Below are 19,987 nucleotides of genomic sequence, written 5' to 3' on the forward strand. Positions count from 1 at the left end.
CGCGGTGGCCTGTGTCAAAAGGGCAGCCACTGCGAGGCTGGGAGCAGAGGCCGGTCAGACCTGGGGTCTGGCAGGGCCACCTGACTGCCGAGTGGAGAGGGAGGGGCCGCAGGGTTAAGAGCAGAGGCTGCGGCAGCAATCGAGGCAAATCTGCCGGTGTCCTGGGAAGGCAGCAGTGGCAGAGGTGTGAGGGGTGCGAGGTGGCCAGGGGACACGAGGTGCAGGCAACAGTGGAATGCCAGGGAGCACGCTGTGAGTGTCAGAGGGGGCAATGGTGGCTCCCAGGTTTTAGGGCTAAAGGTCGGTGTTCCTATCAACTGAGATGGGGGAGACACAAGTGGAGCAGTTTGGGGGACAATCAGGAGTCGGATTTTAGGCAGTTTAGAGCCCTTCCCGTCTCTAAGCCTTGGTTTCCTCAGCTGTAGGATGGGGGTGATATTGGTACTCACCTCAAGGGCGGGCTGTGAAAATTGGGTAACATATAAAGAAAGCACTTGGCACAGTGCCCTGGTATACAACAAGCACTCAGTAAATGCTAGCTACTGTTCCGAATAACAGAATGAGATGTAAGTAAATAATTTTTGTTACAGGAGTGGGGAGAGGAGTAAAAATAAACGGAAAAATTCAGAGGCTGGCAGCACCCCGCCCTTCTGCTCCCTTCAGCCCCACGCGGCTCAGAGGAGCACAGGGAGGAGCCGTGGGGGGACTTCACTTCCCCGTCCACGTGCTGCCCCAATATAATCCTCAGTGGAGGGCCACCCTGCACATTGTGGATGTTTAGCAGCACCCCGGCCTCTGCCCACGGGGTACCAGCGGCACCTCCCCTCCAGTTGTGACAATCAAAAATGTCTTCTGGCCGGGAGCGGTGGCTCACGCCTGTAATCCTAGCACTCTGGGAGGCCGAGGCGGGTGGATCGCTCAAGGTCAGGAGTTCGAGACCAGCCTGAGCGAGACCCCGTCTCTACTAAAAATAGAAAGACATTATATGGACAACTAAAAATCTATATCGAAAAAATTAGCCGGGCCTGGTGGCGCATGCCTGTAGTCCCAGCTACTCGGGAGGCTGAGGCAGTAGGATCGCTTAAGCCGAGGAGTCCGAGGTTGCTGTGAGCTAAGCTGACGCCACGGCACTCACTCTAGCCTGGGCAACAAAGTGAGACTCTGTCTCAACAAAAAAAAAAAAAAAAATGTCTTCTGACATTGCCACATGTCCCTGGGGGACAAAATAGCCCCGGCTGAGAACACTGCTTTAAAGAAAGATCTGTAATTTGCCATGCACTGTTCCCGGCTCTCAGGTAAGTGGATCAGTCAGTCTTTCCGCAAACATCCCCAAGGCTTTACAAATGAGCACACCGTGGCGCCGAGAGGTGACGTAACTCACCTGCGGTCACCCAGCTAGTCCATACCGGAGCAGGATTCGAACCCAGGTTGCCCGGGCTCTTAACCACTCCGCCCTATTGCTCTCCAGTATACAACCAGATGGATAAAAAGTCACTCCGAGCCCGTGGAGGCCTGACATGCAGCTCCCGCTAGCGTCCAGAGCCGGGCAGCATCTCCAGTCCTCCAGCGACATCAACAATGGGAGTGCCAGAGAGAATTTCCACATGCTCCACTCTCGGTAATTAAACCGCAACAACCTCCCAGGCTCTCGGGCCTCAGGAGCAACCACCTTAATTAACAGATTCCACACTGCAGCCTCCTCCATCCAGAGCCAAGCTCCGCATTCTTGAATGGCGCTCCACCAGCGGGGCTTGAGCAAAACAGGTCTCCTAATGACGGCTCTGGTGAGTCAGGGAGTTTGCAGGACGCAGCACCATTTTTAGGGGATGACCTTGGGATAAGGAATTTGTCCTGAGGTCACCAACGCAAATTCAAGCCTGATCCGAAGCTCCTTCCTGCTCCATGAAGCCAGGCGACATCGCAGAACAACAATGATAATTGTTGTTGCTGCGGCATTTTTCCGAGGGCCAGGCATAGATTCAGGCACGTTCGGTACATTGTCTCATTTAATTTTAGTCCTCACAAGCCTGCAAGGTAGGAGTTATTCCCATTTTATAGATGACACAGCTGCGGCTCAGAGAAGGTAAGTAACCTGCCCGAGGCCACGGAGCTCATATGTGGCAGAGCCTGGATCTGAAGCCATGCTTCCCTCCATCCTACTGGCCCCTTCTGGCTCGGAAGCTGATAGAAGCCTTGTCCATTTTAACTGAAATTAAAATAAAAATCCGCCTTACAGGAAAAAAAAAAAAAAAAAAGCCAGAGCCTAATCTGCTACCAACTGGAGATCAATCGTAAAATGAGGCTTACAACTATTATCTGGCAATAAAAATTAATTAGTAAATTAAGCTAAAAAGAAAGTAAGGCAGCACAGCCACAGTCCTTGGCGGGATCCAGGCTGGACGAGGGAGACGCCATAAAGGCCATTACTGGGCAGTTGGGGAAAATCTAATAGCGAGTATTTGTGAGATGAGAGTTTTGCATCAACGTTAATATGTGTAGAGTGTGATGATTATATGTGGTTATGCTGGAAAAATCTGGTTTATAAGGGATACAGACTGAAGTACTTAAGGATGAAACGTCTCAATGCTTGCAATGTGCTCCCAAATGGTCCAGATAAAAGCGTGCGTGTGTGTGCGTGTGTGTGTGTGTGTGTGCGTGTGTGTGTGTGTGTGTGTAGAGACAGCTCTTGAGCAAATATGGCAAAGTGTTAACACTGGTGAATCCAGGGAAAGGGCATATTGGTATTTGCTTTACCATTTCAACTTTTCCGTGTATTTGAAATCTAATTTAAAAGTTGGGAAAACATTAAAAAGCCACTTAGAAACGGTAACAAAAGGCCACAGGGAGAGGCCTGTGGTTGCTCTCCGAAGACCCCTCCATGGGTGGAGCCCGGCCTGCCCCCTGCTCCTGCGGCCAGGCTCCTCCAGCGGGAGCGGCGGGAAGCCCAAATGCAGGAGGGCCCTTCTGGCCACAGGGCTGCTGGCGTGGGAGTGATTCCCGAACTCTCCACGGTTTGCCCTCTTCACACTCCAACCTCAGAGCTGCCCCTTCACAGCAATGACGCTCACTCTTTTCCAGGTGCGGAGCACTCTGATGAAGGTACTTCGGTGAAGATTCTGGAAGCATTTAAGTCAAATCCACCTGACCTGATTCAAAACAGCCCCACGATGATCAGAATGTGGCCGCTGTGCCCGGCTGACCTGACTGCTGCGGGAAAGGCACCGACACAGAACCAGACTGGGGAGGAGGCGTCTGCAAGCACCCAAAGCCCCTGGGGGCCGTGCAGGCCACCAGCGGGTGTGTCACACAGACCAAAGGGCTCGTGGACAGGCCCAAACCTACCTGGAGACGGCTTCCCCAGGGCCTATGCACTGGACAGGAAGTGAGAAGAAAGGCCCCTTCCATGCCGCCACGTGCAGAGACAGGTGGTCAGACCCGAGCTTACCCTCTTGTTCCCTCCACAGTGGTGGCTCTCAAAGGGGGTGACTTTGCACCCCCCAGCAGACATGAGGCAATGTCTGGCCACGTCTGGAGACATTTCTGATCGTCATGAGGAGGATGCTACTGGGAGAGGGGCTAGGAATCTGCGCCCACCACCAAGAACTCTCCAGCCCTTGCATCCTGTTCAGTGGCCACCACAGAGTTGCCAGCCGCACCAGCCTCTGTCAACACCTCTGGGCCTTTGCATCTGTCATTCCGTCTGCCTGCCAGGTCCTTGCCTCCCTGATTCATGAGACCAAGCCCTACTGACTGTCCTCTGCTCCGTGGACACCTTCTCCGGCTGCCCGAGGCCTGTGTTTACACACGTCCCTGTATTTCCTCCTTTTCACATCACTGCCCTGGATGTCTGGGTACCTGTTTCCACCACCAGACTGGAAGCTCTCAGGGCAGACCAGAGGGCGGCTTTGAGGCCCTTAAAGGTCCAGGCCGTATTCTCAGAGACATATTAAAATGGGCCCACATCTCTTATTAAACGTCATCCTCATATAACTCACAAGAATAGAGGAAGCTGATGCATTTTTTTGCCCAGTCCCCAATATTTTTGTGACCTTGGAAAAGCTTGTAGGGGAAGGGGAACCTGCGGTCTTGGGCCACATGTGGTCTTCTGGATCCTGGAGTGCAGCCTTTTGACGGAATCCGGATTTTACAGAACAAATCCTTTTAATAAAGTGCCAGCCACATCTGGGGCTCCACGAGTGGTTAAGTGAATGAACAGAATTGGGGAGCTGGGGTTAGCTTCACTTGGGAACCACAAAGGAAGCCCCTCAGCCCTTGAATGTCCTCACCTCAGATGATCCTTAGACATCAAGGAATCGGAGGAGCCTGTATGTGTAGACAACGTTCACAAAACTGGATTGGCATAAGGCATCTGTTTAGAGCCCTGGTTTAAAATATTTAACCTTGTTTTTCTGGCCCAGTTGGTAGGAAAAGTCACCCAGAACTCGCTGTCTCTGTGGCCCTGAATTGAGTGAAACCCATCCTTTCACAGCCAGGCCACAGCACCTGGCAGGCTGCTCCGACAGCCTCTGTGGCTCAGCGGAGGGCGGCGCAGACAGGAAGGGACGTGGAGCCCGAGGAAGCCTCCTTGACTGCAGCAGAACACTCGGATCCTGGGCCATGTCCCACAGTGCTGACCAAGGGGACACGCGGGTGGAGGCTTTATCTCCGCACAGTAGGGGAATAAGGAGAGAAGGAAAGAAAGGCATCGTTTGGCTTAATTTAAAAGGAGATTCTTTTTTCTTCCCAGGGAACAGCAGGAGCCCTGAAACCTGGCCAAGTCAGAGCTCGAGACCTGAAGTCAGGAACCAGCACGCCTACAAAACCCAGCTACGGATCTTCCTCTAATTCAGTCTGACTCATGACCTTCAGCCTCTGGCAGGTTCCAGAGGGGTTGGTAATGCAGAATCCAGAGCCCTTGTCTATTTATAAGCCGATGCAAGGGCTGGAATCCTCAGCTCTCCAGTGGGTGCAAGCGCCCCCTCAGCCCCGGGCGTGAGGCCTCCCAGGCTGACTGACCTTCCCCAGGCGCTGTGCACCTGGCAGGAAGCTTCCTGAGCAAGGGCAGCAAAAGATCCCCCATGCGAGCTGGGGGCAGAAGGACCCTTTTTCTCTCCCGGGTACCAGACAGGCCCCAGTGAGCTGACGGAGCCCCTGAAGGGAAACCTCAATTTGCCTTCCGGGTCAGTCTTCTTACAGACTAGAGGCGAAGTCAACTTTAGGCCGAAAGAACCATTTCCAGCCAGGTAGTCCAGGGAAGGAGCCTGGCCCAGAGGTTCTGCCGAGCTTGGGGCACCTCCAGAGAGCGAGGCCAGAATGGAAATTTCAACCCATGCAAGTTCCATTAACCCTGCTGCCGACAGCGATGTCAGCTCTTGCAGGATTACATTTAAAATTTTAATTAAATTGCGAAATGTAAAAAGTATTTTAAAGAGGAAGCAGTGAAAAAACTGACACAGTGCTATTTGTTTATCAGGAGGAGGTTGTTCAAATTTCTATACAAACTGTATAAGGTCCCTTTGCCCAGAACCATATTGACCACATTCGGGCCACTCCACCTCCCAGGCACAAGCCTCACCCTCAGCAGTGCCTGGGCGTGCCCTGAGGGTCGCCCCAGACACCCAGGAGGGGCTGGCCTGCTCGACAGCCCCCCCTACTCCCAGCCCCTCTCCCTTTGCCCCACACCCCTGCACTGCTTCCCCTCGTTAGTCTCCTACAATTGGTTCAAATAAACAAGGTTCCTGAACTGAGTTCACTGCATCCCCTCAGAACCCCAGCACTGGGAAAGCCTCCCGCTTCCTGGTGGGAGGACTGAGTCATTAAGTCAATCTGGTCGCCTGAAGGATAGGGGCTCCATCCCCCGAGTCGTGCCCCTGCTCCAGGCGGCCCCTTTGTCACTGCCCAGCTCTGGGGACGGCCATCTCCAGACCCAGCACCTTCAGGCCCAGGAGCAGCCTCTTGGGTGAAACTCCTTTTAATCAAACTCTTCAGAAAATGAGTTTTAAGGCCACTGCCTGTTTCCAATAGGCTCTCTGCATGCGGGTATGTGCTAATTTGCATAAAAATATAGGTGTGTCTACCTCAAAAACATACCCATCTGTGCTACAGACTGCAGGGACTCATGACCCCACACTCCCCTGAGCCACACTGTTTGTTTGGGTAACTGCCTCCTCGCTCCTTAGAACAAAACATAATCCAAGGAAGGAGGAAACCTCCCCCAAGAGGCTGCTGAGGACTCAGTTTCCTTCCTCCCCAAATGTTCAACAAGCTGGGAATCGAAATCAAGAATGTTTTAAACAAAGATCCCCTTCAGGATCTCCCATGCGTTTATTCCATTAACTTGCTGGGGGAAATGGTGTCAGGATGAACACTCTTGCTGGGACCCAAGGCCTTCTCCAGTCTGGGGGCAGGGACAGTGGCCGCTGGAGCTGAAGGGAGGGAAGATCAGGAGAAACGCACTTGCCCAAGGAGGTGAGGAGAGGGGGGAACACAGCACCTGATACAGCAGGAGTCCACCCACGGCCCCCTGGAGGGTTTGCTCAAGGCCAAGGCCATCACGGAAAAGCTCAGGAGAGCGGATAGGAACAGGTGTAAAGGCAACAAGAAACTGTCCCCATTCCCAACGGGTGCAGGCACAAACGCCCAGAACTGGGCACACCCTGGTATTCCAGTTCAAGAGCCAAACCCCATCGCCCATTTGTAACGACATCCCTCATTCCCAAAGCCACAAAACCATTAGTCACCACACCACAGAAAGGGGGCAGAAGCTTCAGGCACAATTGGCCTGTCACGAGCTCCCCTGGCCAAAAGACTCCTGGTTTTCCAGGCCAACAACTCACCCAAGACAATCACATTTCACAAAATAAAACCCAGGAGTCTTTTCACAAAGCCCATACCCACAGAATGCAAGCAGATTCAACCTCTTGCAAAAGCTCTCAGCTGAGAGGAAAAACCTTGTATCAAGGTTCACTGAGAGAGAGGTTAATTACGCATTAGTTTGATGATATTTCTGAGGATTAAGACTTTGTTTAAATCCCAGAGAACTAAACTTCCTTGCAAATTCACTTGGCACACAAAATGCAATGTTAAAAAAAAAAAAAAAAAATACAGGCACCAACACACAGAAGAAAGCATGCTAGTTCTTACCTGCTTCTAGGAAAGTCATTTAAGTCTGCCAGAAAGATATTTCATCATAAAAAACTTCCAAGTCCAAGAAAAGAATAACTCACCCAAAAAAGATGTCCCTAAGAAAAGGGAAACGGCTAATAATACACCTGTAAAAGGGGGAAGAGACCAGAAGGCCAGGACAATAACCCAGCCGAGCCAGGCTAAGGCAAGGGACCTGCAACCGAAATAAACTCCAGACGGAAGAAAGTTAAGGGTTTTTTTCCTGCTCACCTTTTTATTTTGAAAAATTCCAAAGCCAGGGGGTCTGAGGAGGTATGTAGCTTGATGGCCGGGTCGAGGGGTGGTCAAAAATGAAGAAAGAAAATCCTCCAGACGATGACAATAATAATTGCTGCTAACGTCACAAAAAGTAAACTTTATGTGCCTTCCTATGGAAGTATACAACGCCACCTACGAAGTGTTCTTACCAAAACACTAAATCAAATCAGACTGAATATCTAGCATTAACACCCAGATTACAGGAGTGCAGGGAACAGAGGAACTTATTAAACACCACCACGGGGATGTAATCAGCAAAATCCAGACTCTGGAGGACAAATGACCTGGTTTCAGTAAGTAAAATAAGAAAAGAAAGAAAGAAAAATTCCAAAGCCATAGAAGAGCTAAAAGAATACAATAAACATCCAAATACCTTGCCCCTAGAGTCCCACTGCTAACATTTTACTATACATGTCTTACGCCTCTCTGTGTTGTGGGTACATGTGGGGGTGTGCACACTTCTTTTCCTGAAACATTTGAAAGTCAGTTGCAGGTATCATGACACTTTGCTAAGTGACTCATCACAGATCTCCTATATAACCATAATGCCATTATCGCCCCCAGGAATTTAACATTGATCTCCTAGTATCTCTGATATACAGCCCATTTCCAAATTTCCCCAATTTCCTTCCTCCCCCCAAGTTGGGCTTTACTGGTTTTTAATCCAAGATTGGATCAAGGATATCAATTTCATTTAGTTCCCATGCTCTTTAACCTCCTTAAAGTGGTTCACCAGCTTTTCTTTGTTTATCATGACATTAACATTTTTTAGAGTCTAGGACCATTCTCTTTAGGGTGTCCCACAATCTGGATTTGTCCAATTGTTCCTTATAATTAAATCAAGGTTAAGCATTTTGGCAAGAAACTACCATAGCTGAGGTTATCAATATTCCACTGGAAGTGCTACCTTAGTTATTGATCAAAGTTCTAAATGTATAAAATTGAGAGTTAATATCTTACAAGAAAACATAAGAAAAGAAAACACTAGGAGAAGAAAATAACATAAAATGAAACCTAGAAGTCATAAAAGATTTAAAAATCTGATTACACAAAAATCAAAACTCTGCATGGAAAAAACAATATAATCAAAAGAACAGTAACAAATTGGGAGAAACATGTGTAGCACATATCACAGCCATAGGACAAACTTCCTTAATATATAAAGAGCATCTATAGATCAATAAGAAAAAGACTGCCAACCCAAGAAAGAAATGGGCAAAGGACACACAGTTGGCCCTCAGTATCCATGGAGGACTGATTCCAGGACTCCCCTCAGACACCAAACTCCACGGATACCCAAATCCCTATAAAACGGTGCAGTATTTGCATATAACCTAGGCACATCCTCCCATATACTTTAAATCACCTCTAAATTATCTATAGTATCTAATACAAGGTAAACAGTTGCTATGCTGTATTGGTTCTTTAAATTTGTATTACTTTTTTATTGTTGTATTGTTATTTTTTGTTTTTTCAAAATATTTCCACGATCAGTTGAATCCCCAAGGATGCAGGACCCAAGGATATGGAGGGCCAACTGTAATAGACTGTTCATAAATGGCTCATTTTGTTTGTTTTTTTGAGACAGGAGTCTTGCTGTATCACCCAGGCTGGTCTCAAACTCCTGGCCTCAAGCAATCCTCCCACCTCAGGCTCCTGAGTAGCTGGAACTACAGGTGTGAGCCACTGTATTTGGCTAATAAATAACTCTCAAAGATATGAAATGATGTTGTACTTCTTCATAAGAAAAATGCAAATTAGAACTAATGATATGTCACCTCTCACCTATCAGATTGGCAACAGCCAAAATATGGGGAAAATAGATATTCTTTTTTTTTTTTTTTTTTTAACACAGAGTCTTGCTCTGTCACCCTGGCTAGAGTACAGTGGCATCATCATAGCTCACTGCAACCTCAAATTCCTGGGTTCAGGTGATCCTCCTGCCTCAGCCTCCTGAGTAGCTGGGACTACATGTGCATGCCACCATGCCAGCTAATTTTTTCTGTTTTTAGTAGAGACAGGGTCTTTCTTTTGCTCAGGCTGGTCTCAAACTCCTGAGCTCAAGTGATCCTCCTGCCTCAACCTCCCAGGGTGCTAGGATTACAGGTATGAGCCACTGTGACTAGCCAGGTATTCTTATATAATGTTAGTGGGCATATAAAATGTTACTATCTCCATGGAGGGCAATTTGGCAATACTAAAATTTTAAACATTTGTACCCTTTGCCCTATAGTAGTAATAAGAGACAGAAAACTTAAATGTTTGCCATTTAGGGATTGGTTAAAAAAATTTTTTTAAATTAAAATATAGCCAATCAATAGAATGCCACAGAACCATTAAAATGAGTGAGGTGGTTCTAAATGACCTTAGACAAGTTACTTAACCCTTCTGTGCCCCAATTTACTCATCTTCAAACTGTGGACAATAAAAGTACTTACTTAATTCATAGGATTGTTGTGGGAGTAAATGAATTAACATAAGTAAGAAAGCACTTATAGCAACACCCAACCCACAGTAAGTGTTCAAGAGGTATTAGCTAGGCCAGCTGCGGTGGCTCACACCTGTAACCCTAGCACTCTGAAAGGCCAAGGTGGGAAGATTGATTGAGCTCAGGAGTTTGAGACCAGCCTGAGCAAGAGCGAGATCTCATCTCTACTAAAAACAGCAAAAATTAGCCAGGCATCATGGCACACGCCCGTAGTCCCAGCTACTGGGCAGGCTGAGGCAGGAGGATCTCCTGAGCCCAGGAGATTGAGGTTGCTGTGAGCTATGATGATGCCACTGCACTCTACCCAGGGTGACACAGCAAGACTGTCTAAAACAAAAAAGAGGTATTAGCCAAATGACAACAGTGATGACAGTGATGGATGGTATGTAATGAGTTAAGTGAACTCAGTTAAGTGAAAAAAGTACAATGCAGAACACTGTACACATTGTTAAAAATATATATATCATATTAATATGTGTGCAGTCAGATATGTGTACATTGTGCTTATATAAGTGTACAGTGTCTCTGGTTAAGACATAAAAGACTTGGTTAAAAGCAGTCACTTTGGGTAAGGGGAACAGAGTGGCTGTGAATCCAGGAAGGGACGATGACTTAGTTTTCACCATATAGCCTTTTCAATTTTATACTATGTCTATTATCTACCAAAAAAAAATGGCCGGGTGCAGTAGCTCATGCCTATAAGCCCAGCACTTTGGGAGGCCAAGGTGGGAGGATCTCTTAAGACCAGAAGTTTGAGACCAGCCTGGGCAACATAGCAAGATTCTGTCTCTACAAACAAATGTTAAAAATTAGCCGGGTATGGAAACATGTACCTGAAGTCCTAGCTACGCAGGAGGCTGAGATGGGAGGATCTCTTGAGCCCAGGAGTTCAAGGCTGCAGTGAGCTATGATTGTGCCACTGCACTCCACCCTGTTGACAGAGTGAGACCCCCATTTCTAAGAATTAAAAAAAAATGATGTTTTTGAAAGGAAGTAGACTGGGTTCAGATCAGAATAAAAGAACACTCTTAGTCTGGGTGGTCCTGCCAGGCCAGTGCAGTGTCCATGTTGAGGACATCAGTCTCCACCACCACAACACATGAGCCTAAGAGACCTTCCTCTTCAGAGGAGACCAGGGAGAGTGGGCAGGCAACACCTACAGCAAACGCAAGGCAGATGGGCACATGTGACCCTCCTGGTGGCAGTGGCAGCAACCACCCCAGAAGGGAGGAAGGACCCCGGACCCTGCACTGTTTTGGCTGAGTGTGCTCCACTGCGCCCTACCACAAGCTCCAGAAGACTGCTCCATGCAGGAAAGCAGAACCAGTGGCCTAGAGCAGAGGTCCCCAACCTTTTTGGCACCTGGGACTCGTTTCATGGATGACAATTTTTCCATGGGGAAGGGGGAGAAATGGGGAGTGGCTGTAAATACAGATGAAGCTTCACTCGCTGGCTCATGCACCTGCTGCTCACTTCCTGGACGGGGTGGGGGGCTGGGGACCGCAGGCCTAGAGAGACACCCCCATAGCCGGCATGCTTCCTGTAAGCCCCACCATGCCCTCCTAAAAAAATCACTGCCCCCCCATCTTCCTACAACTCCAGTGATTGGCTAGAAGGAAGCCATGAGCCCCTCAAGGCTGCGGGGGTTACGGAGGGGACCCTCTGCCTCAGTCCAGAAGCCAACAGTGGAGCACACGGTCAGGAACAGTGTCCATACGGCCTAGCCAGAGTTGACCTTGACAGTTACCACCTTTTGCTCCCTCCTTCGTAAATAAAACATTCAGGGGCTCAGAACCACCACTTCACCAGCTTAAAGTCCTAGCAGTATTCACAGCTTCATGTATTTAAATCAGCCCCCACCCCACCCCCCCACACACAAAAGAGAAATATAAAATTACAATGGAAAATCATCACAATGTTCTCTACCTGGAGAGAACAAAAGAAACCTAGAAGGCCCCAAACACGTGTTATTTCATGCTCCCGCAGCAGAAGACTATTTGGCAAGGGTGAGGGTGAGGGTGGGTGTCTGAGGCCTTGGTCTGGGCAGGGAGGTGGAGGCTAAAGCCTCTCCTTGGATTCTGGTCCATGGTTTGCCTGCTGGTTTAGCAGGAAGAACAGGGTGGGGCCCACATTGTGAGAGGTGTTTGATCCACAAGGGACCCTGATCTCTGCAGGAAGCCCTGCTGGCAGAATCCAGGATTTTAGAACGACAAGGCGGTAACTTCATCTCCCTGGGGTTGTTATTCAGTTCAGGGACACGGACCATGGGATTCCAGCAGCAGGAAACATGTGGTTTGGATACTTGGGCGATACTCAGGCCTGAAAAAACCTTAATTGGAGCTGTTCTCAAAGCCTCCTACCAGCTCTCCTCGTGGGAGGGGATATGGAAGTGGGTCACATTCCCCCAGCTGAAACGGCTTCACTGCGGGCTCCACCACACTTGAAGATGTCCAGGTGCACTGAGTGACCTGGTCTCGTTGTGCGGGCCATGCCCTCCTAATCAGACGCTGGGCAGAGCTGCCCCACCCCCCAGACTGAGGGAGCAGCTGATTAGCACCAGGAGCGCTATGCTGCGTGACATGTCAGGGGCTGGTGAAAATATTAATAACATCGCCCAGGGACATGCCATGCTGTCCCCGCACCTTCCGCTCACTCCGAATGTGGGTTGCTGCCTCTGCCAGCCCTTTGCCCTCTCCACCCCGGCCCTGGCTGGAGGGAGAGAGGAAGAACACTGTGTGCTTTCGCATGAACTGCTGGCCCTCCCCGACCTTGGTCTTTGAAAAGACCTGGAGGCCTGCTGCTGGGCAGACCAGGGAAGGCAAACCCTGCCCCCACCGATCTGCATACATTGCCCGAAGGTGACGTCCTGAGGACATAGCTGTCCACACGCATGAGTTTCTTCAGGAACCTGTGGGCACACCGAGAGCCCGCCTGCCACCATATGCCTGCTTCCCAAAGTTGGCAGGGAGAGCTGTGTTGGGCAGGAAGAGAATTCCGGAGAGACAAGGTCTGGCAGCTGTTACATAAGTAAAGCACTGGGTTGGTGACATAACTTCAAAATCCGGTCCCCCAAGCAAAAACTTTGAAAAGAGACCCTCAGGGTAATCATTCCTCACTGATTTGAACTCAAGGAACAGTCAAAGGGTTAAGGCTCGGAGTGGGAACGGAGTTCCTGCAACCACAACTGCCAAGGTGCCCACACCATGCGCAGCTTTCCTCATGTGTGACACAGAAGGGCTCTAATCTATCAGCTCATCCCTTGCTCTTCTGGGAAGCCAACACAGCCCTCTCCTTCATGCAGGTAACCACTGGGGCTGACGTGGACATCCGGAAATTATACACTGACTCTCCTGAGCATTCAAAACACTCACTAAATCATTCTTTCTTCAGCCACATGACCCCAGCTATATAATATGCCCCCTGGCCCTAGACTATGAGCTTCATATGGGGAAGAACTATTTTTACCCTGCTAACCACAGTACTCCCAGTACCTGCCATCGTGCCCATACGGTAGTAAAGCCTCAATGAATATTTATTAAATGAATCAACGCATCATTCAGTGCATCATTCAAAAGAAGGAGGGAAGGAAGAAAGGAGGAATGGAAGATAACCACCCCCCCTTCTTGGTACCTCTGTGTTCCAGGCTTATATTATAAAGGACATCGGAGCCAGGACTAGAAACCAAGCCCTTTCACCCCCTCTTGGCCCTGCCATCGGTGTCCTCAATTGTGTGACGACGCACAGCTGCTTACAGAAGCTGACATGGTACAGCACAACCATGAACACCGGAGACACATTTGTGGCCTTCAATCCTTAAGAAACTTCAGTGGTGGGGAAAGAATGTTTTGATCCAGTTAAGCCCACCACGGAAGGACACCCTTCCCTCTGGGGACTGCTGCCTTCTCCTTTTTAACGAGTCTTCATGGAGGACCAGGGCATAACAGGTCTCTAATAACTGAGTGTAGCAGCAGTGGGTGCTCAGTTCCCTTTCATAAGAGAAGTTCAAAAGCACTTTGGCTCAAACATCATAATGCCCCTGGGAACTGTGAAGGCACAAGTATCATTATCCCCATTTACAGGCAGGGAAAGTAAGGCAAAGGGAGGTTAATTAGCTTGCCCAAGGTCAGACAAGACAGGGAAAGGGCCTAGGATTCAAACTCTTTGGAGGAGCTAGTGCGTTAACTCTGACTACCCTAAAGAATGTCACCTACACTGGGCCGAGTGTAGCTTTTTTCCTTCTCTATAGTTTCAGCTGAGAAACAATATATAACATGGTGCTCAGAGCTTCTCTTGAGTCCTACTGCCTGGGTTTGAATTCCAGCTCTGTCCTTGACAAGCTGGATCTCAAACACATTACTTAACCTTTCTAGGCCTAAGCTTCCAAATATGTAAAATGGTGATAAGTACGCATCTCAGAAACTACAGTGAGGATTAAACGAGACAGTGTATGTAAAATGCCATACCATTCATTTCCTCATTTTCTAAATGAGCACATACCACTCCCATAATAAGAAAACCAGTTAAATGAAAAAAAGGTTGCACCCACTCTGTGTTTAGTTTTTATGAGGCCAGAAGTGACATATGACTAAAAGGCATTTCAGGTTCTGCCACTGAAATGCCCCAGGACCCTGAAAGTGACTTGCAACACAAAAGTCCTATTTGATTCCCACGTTGGCCTTTCAAGGTTAGCAGAGAAAGTGGCATCTTGGACAAAAACTGATGATGGGATGTCTGAGTGAGGATCTGAAAAGCCGGCCAAATGCACCCAGTCTAAAGAGACCAATTCTGGATTCCTGGTGAGCTGAGCCCTTGGGTTTGAAATGCCATTTCTCTGAGTGCTCTGCTGAGCTTCCAAATTCCACTCAGCCCAGAACAAAGGGAGCCATGCTTTCTAGGTTCCACCATGTTGCTGATTAAGTGGCCAAACAGGAGGTGTTCAGAGGTGACAGTGTGGTCTGGTGACAGTCGGCAGGAAACTGGAAGAGAAGTGAGGGTGAAGCAGGGAAAGCTGTCAATCAGTCTTGGTACACGTCCAACAAAGAGATTCTGATATGCATGTGTGTGTGCACCCTTGATGCACATATGAAGAACAGCAGCAAAACTCCAAGGTTACTTAAGAGTCACTGACAAGATAAGAAGCTTTAACTCACGCAGAGAGCACAGAGCATGGATATCCCACTGCAGAGCCCAAGCGCTGACAACACTCCTTCATTCAACTCGGGAGATGTCTGCTGATGACTTAGGGACTCAGGGAGAAATGAAAGCTCAGTGGACTCTGCAGGACACACAGACACACACCCCAGGACCTTCGTCACCCTAGCTGATGGTTTCCATCTCTGTTGGGTACCCAGACCAGAGAAATGAGGGACCTGACAGCAAGAAATTTAACACTGCTAGCTTGCTGGCCTCCAAGACCCTTCCAGGACTAGGACAGCCCATTCCAACTGCTCTTCCTATCATCCTGTTCTTTCTCCTAGTATGGATTCAAATATTCCCTGAGACCCTAAGGAAAAGTTCCCATGCAGTGACTTCCACTGTTCAGAAATTAGGAGTAAAATCCACACTCCTAACCATGGCCCCAGACCCATGCCGCAAACTTGCTCACCAGCCCCTCTGAGCTTATGGCTTTTTCTGTCCTCTCTGACCATGAAGCTGTCCCTCTGGATCATTATCCAAGTGTCCTTTCAAAAGTCACCTCCTCAGAGCTAGCTCCAGTTATGACCCTAACCCTCATCGCAGCCACTCTCCATCTCATTGCCCATTTCATTCTCCCATATCTTTTCACCATCCTACGTTCTTCTGTTCACTTGTTTGTTTACTATCTGTCTCTCCCACTAGAAAATAAACTTCATTAGACCATGCATCTTGGTGATCTTATTCTTGGCTACATCCCTAGCACCTACAATAGAGCCTAGCACGTAGGTGCTCAATAAGTCATTCAACTCAACAAATATTTTCTGAGTACCTACAGAGTTTAAGCACTAGACTGTAATAACAGACAAAAAAGACAAAATATCTGCCTCAAAAACCTTAAATTCTGGCAGGAGATAAGAAGCAGATAAATAAATAAAGGTAAAATAATATTAATACTTAATACTTCAACTAAGCACATAGTAAGTGATAGGTGCTGTTCTGAGCATCTAACAGGAACTAATTAATTTAATCCTCCCAACATCTCCATGAGGGAAGCATTATTACTGTACAAATGGGGAAACTGAGACATGAAGAGGTTAAGGTACCTGCTGAAGATCACATAGCTCATGATGGCAGAACCAAGAGATCCAAACCCAGATAGTCTTGGTACAAAGTCCATTATCTGATTAAGAGCTACACTTCATATTTGCTGAGTGTCGAATAACTACTCGGTCAGCACCCTCTGCAGCTGTTCCCTGCAGGCAGGGCTGGACAGAGAGCAGACCCATCAAGTAAGGGCCGCCCTGTCCTGTAAGCACAGTAAACAAGAGACTGCTGGGCTTACCACTGTGTCGCACCCCAGATGAGGATTCTGCAAGGAAGCATGGTCTGACGAAAAGACAGGGACAGGGTCACGAGTCCTGGGTTCTAGTTTTAGGTGCTATGAGATACCAGGTAAGTCAATCAGTATTTGATGAGTTTACTCTTTGTGCAGGGCACCGATCTAGACACTATGCAAAGATGAATCCAATAGAGATCCTGGCCTCAGAAAGCTTAGAGTCACACGCCTGCTCATACAGCTGAAACAGAGGGAGAAAGTGACAGGCACCACAAGAAAATGTATAAACTGCTATGAGACTTCAAAGGAGTTACGCAGCTTGAAGGGCCACAGGTGCCCAACCATAAAAGAGGGGGCTGGCTTATGTAACCCCCCAGATCCTCTCATTCTGACATGTTCTGACAGCACAGATTTGGAGGAGCACAGACACCAAGCTTTATTCTGGTTAACAACTCAAGTTCACTGAGTTGTTCTCCCACCTACCAAGAGAACAGTCCCACTTTCTTTGTGCAACATCTTACAACAGAGGCAGGACAATAATGCTCCAATTTAAACAATGCCCCAGATGCGGGAAAGAAGCCCAGTGTGTTCTGCCCTCCTCTACCTCTAACTGGTTTTTAAACCCACAAAGCCTTTGCAATCAAGGAGGAAGGGACCTATTCTGTGAACACGTTGTTATAACCCAGAGACTGCTATGAGTTAAATCATAAAATCCACTAAACTGTAAGCTCAAGGACAAGCATCTTACCTTATTCATGTCATATTCCTAGACGCTAACCCAGTACCTGGCTCACTGAATAAGGTTTGCTGAACTAAACCTCAGCATGGTCAGGTTTAGAAATTCTCTACCGGACATCTAACACTCAGTCAGCGTGCCCCAGAGTTTTGCTTTACAGCTTTCGGCCTCTCCCAGGGGAACAGACTGATTCCACCTCTTCACTTCTACTGCTACTGCCTCAGTCCCTCAAACCAGTATCATCTCTTGCCAGGCAGCTGCAAGTCTCCTAACTCCTCTACCTTTGCACTATTCGATCCTGTCTCTATACAGCAGCCAGAACAATCTTTTAAAACAAGTCAGATCTTATCATTTCTCTGCTTAAAACCCTCCCATGGCCCAAAACCTATGGGATCCAGCAAAAGCAGTACTAAGACGGAAGCTTATAGCAGTAGATGCCTACATCAAAAAAGGAGACAGGCCGGGCGCGGTGGCTCACGCCTGTAATCCTAGCACTCTGGGAGGCCGAGGCGGGTGGATTGCTCGAGGTCAGGAGTTCGAGACCAGCCTGAGCAAGAGAGAGACCCTGTCTCTACTAAAAATAGAAAGAAATTATATGGACAACTAAAATATATATATACAAAAAAATGAGCCGGGCATGGTGGCACATGCCTGTAGTCCCAGCTACTCGGGAGGCTGAGGCAGGAGGATCGCTTAAGCCCAGGAGTTTGAGGTTGCTGTGAGCTAGACTGATGCCACGGCACTCACTCTAGCCCGGGCAACAGAGTGAGACTCTGTCTCAAAAAAAAAAAAAAAAAAAAAAAAAAAAGGAGACAAACTTCTAAATGTTCCAATGGCTTCTAACTGTTCTTGGAATAAAATCCAAACTCTTTACTACAACCTACAAACTCTTTTGTCTTTTTACAGATGGGGTCTCACTCTAGCACCCGGACTGGGGTGCAGTGGTGTGACCATAGCTCACTGTATCCTCGAACTTCTGGGCTCAAGGGATCCTCCCATCTCAACCTCCTGGGTAGCTGGGATTACCGCGCTCCAGAATCCTTTTTTTTGACCTACAGAGTCTTACATATCTTGGCCTAAACTCACCTTCATAGTGTTTACCACTACTGAAATTATTTTGTCCACTTATTTGTTTACTCACTTGTATGTCTTCCTTGCTCTTTAAAATGTCATCTCCAGGAGAGCAGGGACTGTGTTTGTCTTCACCACTGAAGCCTCAGTGCTTGGAATGGTGCCTGGTACATACATAGTAAGTACTCACTACTGAATGAATGAACCTCCATCCCACAGAAGTGACTTGCATTTACAAGGGAGGACCACTAACTCTACCAGGAAACCATGAATGACACACTGGCATTTAACAGCTGGCACTTTTATTTATGATTCAAAGTTCTGCTTTAGATTCGAGGAGGCTGTTGATATCTCTGGACACTTTAATGGCACAAGAGATCAGTTATCACTTAGGGCTTAAAGCCAGGAACTAGAGCCCAGTGGTTGTAGCAGGAGCTAAGAGCCAAGGCACTTGGGAACAGAACTTCAAGACAAAATCTGACTTGCCTCTAGGTCACTTACCAACACACCCCGTGCCTCAATTTACCCAGCCGCTGGCCAGGCATGTTTCCCTAAGTTTTGTGAGTGACAGGAGACAAAATAATTAACGGCTATAGCATACTTAGATCCTCAAATAGGAGGTGCTGCAAGCCACATGTCTCGTTATACATAAAACTCTTGATTTGCTGCCAACCCTGCCCCTTCGGCCTTCCCAGGGGCTACCCAGACAACAGGCATTGCACAGACAAGTTCAGCACACAAGACAGACGGAGGGATGTAAGGCCTAACAGAGGTTGGGTGTCTAGACCTAAGTGTCTTGGTTACCAAGTTCAAGAAAAAAGAAAGTGGGTGGGGTGGGGTGATGAAAAGGAGGTGAGAAGTGCAGTTTTGGGCTCCCAGTGGTTAATTTTGCAGTTTCATGTATACACACCTGCCATACAGGTGAAATATGTGCCACCAATGTGTACCTTCCAGAACACTCACCAGGGAGAGGGCAGTTCAATCAAACTAGAGAGAAGGAAGGGCGGCCCAGTGGCCAGATCTTGGCAGAATTGAGTTTGGTGAAATATGGGGAGTCAGAATGCTGGGAGTGGGGCGCAGGTGAGAAAAGAGACAGGGGACTACAGGGACCAGGAGGGCGGACAGGCGATGACAACCACCCGGACGCGGTGAGCAACAGGGTGGGTGGCTTGGACACCTGTGGAGGCGACCCCCGGGCGAAGGTGAGCAAGGTAGGAGGATGGCCTGAGGCGGGAGGCGGCGGCAGCCGGGCGGGGCGAGCAGGCCAGGCCCAGAGCAGGGCGCGGAGCCGCCGGGGCCTGGCCGGTGGGTCCGAGCTGGGTCGGGGGCGCCCTCCGCAGCCCCTCCCCGGGAGACAAAGGGCCGGCGGCTCCCCCGAGCCCCAGCGCGGCGCTAGCCGGGCGCCGCGGGCGCAGGCCGGCCTCGGCGCTTACCTGGGCCGCCCGACCCGGCCGGGCCGGCGGGGGCTGCGGGTCCGGAGCGCAGCGCGCGGCGGCCTGTTCCGGGGCGCGCTCAGCCCGAGCAGCCGCGGCGGCGGCGGCAGCAGCAGCAGCGGGAGCGGCCGCCTCAGCCTCCGCCTCCCGCTCGGTGAGTCACCGCGGTGGGGCGGGAGGGAGGCGCCAGGCAGCCGGGGGAGGGCCCGGCGGAGGGGGCGGCATCTGGCTCGGCGCGGGCGGCTGAGGCGCAGCGACGGCAACGCCCCGAGGGAGGTGGCCGCGGAGGGCCGGGCGCTTGGGCGGGGCCTGCGGTCGGGGCGGGCCCGGGGCCGCGCATTGGT

General features: G+C 49.2%; 1 protein-coding gene across 1 annotated transcript in view; it reads right to left on the minus strand.

The window, feature by feature from the left end:
• The window catches only part of CTNNBIP1 (catenin beta interacting protein 1), a 48,608-nt gene extending 28,839 nt beyond the window's left edge, over nt 1-19,769 (minus strand). Inside the window, exon 1 of the mRNA XM_069477318.1 lies at nt 19,644-19,769. The gene's annotated coding sequence lies outside the window, so the exon portion shown is untranslated. The remainder of the gene's footprint in view (nt 1-19,643) is intronic.
• Nucleotides 19,770-19,987: the final 218 nt, after the last annotated feature.

Source organism: Eulemur rufifrons, chromosome 8 (genome assembly GCF_041146395.1).
Source record: "Eulemur rufifrons isolate Redbay chromosome 8, OSU_ERuf_1, whole genome shotgun sequence".
Lineage (NCBI taxonomy): Eukaryota > Metazoa > Chordata > Mammalia > Primates > Lemuridae > Eulemur > Eulemur rufifrons.